This window comes from Telopea speciosissima, chromosome 11, assembly GCF_018873765.1.
Source record: "Telopea speciosissima isolate NSW1024214 ecotype Mountain lineage chromosome 11, Tspe_v1, whole genome shotgun sequence".
Lineage (NCBI taxonomy): Eukaryota > Viridiplantae > Streptophyta > Magnoliopsida > Proteales > Proteaceae > Telopea > Telopea speciosissima.
Genome location: NC_057926.1, coordinates 42,865,804 through 42,871,803, shown reverse-complemented (window position 1 = coordinate 42,871,803; position 6,000 = coordinate 42,865,804).

The window sequence follows — 6,000 nt, the reverse complement described above, 5'->3', positions numbered from 1 at the left end:
AAAACTACTTATTTACAACAGATGAATTAAGCTAACTTAACAAAGCACATAATCGAAGCTCATAATTACAACATTGAATAGAATATACAAAATGCCAGAGGTCCAAAGATGCTGAAACTACCTCAATCAGAAGTCTACCACTAACTATTCTTATATATATTTTGACATGTGAATAGGATATCGATGTTGGGATCTACTTGTCCAATAAAATTGCCTGATTTAACTTACCACTGGGAAAAATTAAGGTTATATTTGGTATGCATTCTGATATGATAAAAACAGTAAAATTATCGTCTCAGAATGTGTGTCAAATACAGATAAAGGTTCTGTTTGGTTGCAAGAAAAATTAAAGAGAAGAGGAATGAAGACTTGAAAACTTGAAAACTTGAAAACTTTTAAACATGGATAATGATTATTAAAGCATTCTTTTTAGGTTTAAAAATCTATGGATGGCTAGTCTGACCAACCTTAGCCCCCTATTTGGTAATCTTTTTTTTTTTATTTTATTATTTTAGTTCTAGTCGTTTTATGTCGAAAGTTGAAATAATTAAAACCCTAAAGGCCGGTTTGTTCAGAGGGTACTTAGGTAGGGCGGGAGAATTGGGGTGGGAAAATGCTGATGTGGCATTTCAAAATCCCACCCCAACTTTGTTTGGATATTTTAGGGGTGGTGATCTTATAAAAACTCATGGAACATCATTAAATATTTTTGTCTGTTGATGTGGCACTTCAAAATCCCACTCCTTACCTATCCAAAGTCTGGTGGGACTTTGGTTTTCATTTTTTTTTTTTTTTTTTTTTTGTAATGATAAAGAAAGAAAATATATTAGATAGAAGGCAAATTTACAGAAATGTTGTGGACAAAAGAATCTGAACGTGAGTCCAGAGTGTAGTAACAAACAACAAAAGAGGGTCCTTGGTAGTAACAAAACTAGTTCCGCTAAAATTATCAACAATAACCAAAAAATAATGAATCAATGGCCAAAGCCATGCAACTTGAGTTGGAGATGGAAGAAGCCCGGGATGGAAGAAGCCCGGGCAGCAACTGGTTCACCAAACTTCTTTCACCTTCAACTCCAGCTTCAACGCATGATCGAGACCTATTGCAATGCTAAAGGCTTATGATTCCAAAGCATGGTGGGAAATTAAGAAACCTGCAACCATCAAAATGAATTTTCATTTAACAAAATGCAGAAAGCCCAATTAGAGAAAGTTAGGTCTTTGGAATTGGATCCTACGCAGACCAAAATCGAAAAATTTAACACATTCTAATGTGGTTTTTATTTTACTTTTATAATTACTTATTATTTTATTTAAAATACTTAAGACTTTGGTTATTATTCATGAAAAATTTAGCTTAACTTTAACATTTTCACCGTAATAAAATTCCATCAACATGTGGATCCCATCTTCCCAAGAATCCCAACCACCTTTCCCTATAAAGAAACAGGGCCTAATGGAGTGGTTTGTATAATCCAAAGATAATGTTTAACAAGAAAAGAGAGGAAAAAAAAATTCAACAATAACGGAGTTGCTAGCGCAAGTTGACCATTGATAATGGGGACAAAGCATCGTGGGTATCGCAATCACTGACCTCATCATTTCGGTAATTGAGTTTTTTATTTTTTCGGTAAAAATTCATTTCGGTTATTGATGATCTCATGGAATATGTCATATGCAATAGATTAATTAATGGCTAAAATTTTTTGTCTTATGGCCCCCTCTCACAACAGGGTTGAAATTACCATATCCCCCACATCCCCCCATAACAACATAACAGATAGAGATTTTTGTCAAATATAAAAAGAAGAAAAAGTGATCATTGCTTGGACCTCTAGAGCTTGCACGCATGTTGGTCAATGGAATTGCATGCGCATGCAAGCATCATTCAGGATAGTATTTTTGTCTTTCTATGGGACAATGTAGTACTTTCACATGTTTCTATGTCTAGGCACATGAATCATGCGACCAGGTAGCATCTTTTACCCCTTTTAAGAAACAAGAGAATAAAACAAAGATAACCAACCAACTGAACGACATACATCTAGTCTCAGGTGGTATGGGTTAAAGTAAAAGATCAAATTAGTATATATATGCCATCACTCTTTTGAGGAGAACAGTGGGGAATTTTTAAAATTCCAAAAATGCCCCTACTTGGGTAGTACAGGAAATATGCCACAGTTTTGTCTTTAATATTGTCGTTTGAGCTGTCATGGCAATGTTCAACGGAAACCTTTGGATACCCCAATATGGAGAAATGATTTGATTCAGATTGAAGAAACTAAAAGAACTAAGGTAGATATAAAATGATTTTAGTAGAATTGATGAGGAAAGATATGCATAGCTTAGGCTTTGTATCATATATAACATCAAATAGAGCTGATTGGAAGGTAAGGATCCATGTAGCCAAGCCCATGGGATAAGGCTGAGGTGTTGTTATTATCGGGCTGATGCAGTTCAGGTTAGGTTGCTTGGTTTGGGTTTGATTTTCCAATTTTTTTTGGGTATTTTGTGCTTTTTAACTTTGAAAAATCATATCTCATTATAAGTAAGTCTGATTTTCATGTAACTAAAGCTTATCTCAAGTACTATCCAATTATATAAATATTAGACATTGATTTGACTAGAACATGTTTGAAAAATTGATTTCTAATTTTGGAATTCACTTAATAGTAACTTGCATAAAATAATGGCAAGATGCATCATTTTCATTCTATCTTCTAGAATTGGGTTGATAATGACAAAAATAAAAATAAAAAAAATAAAAATTATTGTGAAATTTGGACCAAATTCAAAGTTGTTTGATAGGCCAATCCTATCAATAGCATTTTTAACATTTTTCAAAATATTTTTCTTAATTGTGAAGAAAGAGACCCTAAGGATTATTCTAAAGAATCCATTTCATTATTGCCAAGAACATCTCCAAGGTTTCTACAATTGTTCGTCAAGATTTACACTTTTATAAGGAGATCGGTCAGAAATTTGAGCTATAAATGCAGGTCAAGGAGTTGCAGAGGAGGAGTTATAAGGGAGTCAGGGGAAGGGCAGGGAGTTGCAGAGGGGGGGGGGGGGCAAGGTGGGGAGTTGCAACAGGGGAGGGTAGGAAAATGCGGGAAGGGAGTGGGGACCATGGAGGGAGATGCATGGGTGAGGGGGCATCGGTGGAGTAAGGTGGTAATGTGTTGTGTGCCTAATGAGGCTCCATCGAGTGTATAGGCGCTAGATTGGGCCGATCAGCCTAGTATGGGATAGGTTAAAGGACTTGATTTAATACGTTTCGTCAGCTTTGAAAATTTTGACGTATTAGTCAAGTACCTAACATTTGGGATTTTTAAGAATTTTAGAAATTATTTTATTTTGGAGGGGTGGGGGCGCCAAGGAGTTGGCATTAGGGGTCGTAGGTAAAACATGGCTGGGTTGGGTCAGATTTTTTAAAACCCAGTTCTAACCCTAAGTCTTCTTAACTCAGCCCAAGCCCAAGCCCCACCTAACCGTGAGGTTGAGCTGAAATATCTTAACCCAGGCCCAACCTTTCTGGGCTCAGCCCAGCCCAGCCCAATTCTGATTGACCTTGATCAGGCTTGGCTGGACCTGATTGGCCTTGATTCACCTTGATTTTTGTCATTTTGTGTCCTTATATGCATTAAGAAAAAAAAGAAAAAAAGAAAAAAAATAAAATCATCTACATCAATTATTCTTAAAAATAATCTTGACGTCTTAAACTTAATTCGTAATAATTACTAAGGGAAAAACAATGTCACTTGGTCGCATGGCTCCTACACCCAGACAGAAGAATGCTTGAAAATTACCACCTAGCCCCTCTTGAAATCCAAAATATCATTCATGGCCTATGAGTCCTGTCATTGGTTCCCACACTAGTGCTGGGACTACACGATCAAGCAACGATCTTTTACCCAATTAATATATAATTATATAAGATCAAGATCGGGCCGGGCCGATCCCAACTCAACCCGGTGCTTCAGTCCAGCGCCGACTTGACCTTGGGCATGAAAATCCCAGCTCAGACCTACCGTATGAGTTGAAAAACCCAACCCATGCCCTCGGCTCAGGCCAAACTTACACCCCTAGTTGGCATTCATGTATTCATGATTGTCATGCATAAAGATTCTGATTAGACGATATGGCCACTTGTTCCGGCCAGGAGAGGATAAACCACAAAAGATGGAAAGATCAATAAAGTGCATGGGTTTTGCTAGCGTGAATCATTGTGCTACATAGTTTTTGGTAGATCACTCAAGTTCAGGCAAATGTTTTTCCCAATAAAAAATGGGAAAAGAGAAAATTTTCTTTGGCAATCCCATGGACAGAATTGGTGAGTGGGTGTTTTTTATTTTGTCATGTGGAAGAGTAATGTGGCTATTCCAATTATATCTATGTGGGCAAGAGATCTCTACTCGGTTGCATGGTCTCTACACAAGCATCTAGGTCAATGGAAGAGCACGCTTGAGTATCATCTATCCAAGGGACAGAGGCATCATTTCACAATATCTTGTGAGAGGGCATAGGAAACACCACCAAGTAGAGATCTTTTTCCCTATATATAAATATGGCCAAATGTTCTTTGTCTCGGGGGTGCAAGATGAGCCTAGACACATGGGGATGGGCAAAACGATTGACCCAACCCCTTGAATGGCCGCCCCATTTGTCTGGGCGCAGCCTGCACTCCTAGGCAGAGAATAATCGCCCTATACATATACATTTTCTTGGTAAAAAAAAATTATTCAATAAAATATAAAGAACACATAATTGTTGGACCGCAAGGCTCCTCCAACCATGGAGTGGAGTTTGGTCGTATTAATCGTACATGTGACTAACAAGGCCTTTGTGATTAAGAAGTCATCAACCTTTTTGATTTCTCTAGGAATCCAAAGAAAAGATCAAGCTCTACAATACAATGACAAAGGTAAAATGGCTTTCACAATCGGTTGAACTATCAAAAGAATGTTTGTTGTAGTTTTTTCAGGGTGAGGCTCCCGTCACTACAGGGTCTAGGGAGGGTCATAATGTACGCAGCCTTACACAGAGAGACTATTACCATACTCAAAACCCGTGACCACTTGGTCACAATGGAGAGCCTTTACTTAAGCACCAAGGCCCATCCTCGCCCATAACAGTCAAATATCACCAGTAAATTCTCAATGCATCAACAATCCGCTTCTGATCGCCATTGCTTCTGTTAGAAAAACAACTCTTAGAAATGAGGATTTTTGTAGAATAATGAAGATAAAGAGAAGAACAATCATACAAGACAAGATTTTACGTGGTTTACCCCTAAGTAGGTAGGCTACATACGGAATTGCCCCTAGATGCCCAAAATTACAAACTCGCAGATCTCTCTCTCTCACTCCCTCACAAAGAGATAAAGAACACTTTATAAGCCCTAACCCAGAAAATACAGAACTATCCCTAGAAGCCCAAAAAACCCATCCAATCTGGTTAAGACCAGAACCAAACATATGTCGAAATACATATTGATTCGAAGGTCTCAACGAACTCTACAGGGATCAGCGCCATAGAAATATGCATTTTTAGGCCATTCTGACGCGTTTTGAAGATAAAACAGCTTGCCAAAAAATCGCCACAACACTTTCTGGATTGAGATCAGGTTTCACCAATTAGAATGGTGTTGAACATACAAAACGAAGGTGCAGGAGGAGGAGGACGCCAGCCTTGCATAGAGCTTCTTCCATCACTACAACCGACCCTGCATGGAGACTCCATCCGTATCTTTCAACTCAACCGACCCATAGATTTCCAGTGTGAGTTGTTCTCTACCAAAACTACTCCAAAGAATAACAAAAAAAATGTCAAACGCTTCATGCTGTAAACCCACATGGGTTTACAATATCAATTTTGAAAAGACAGTTATAAGAAGACAGATGAGATAATGATGTAAGAATGAAGAAAAGAAACCCAAAAATCACTTTTAGAATTCAGATTTAGACAGAATGTTGACCAGGAATGTATTTAACTAGCTAG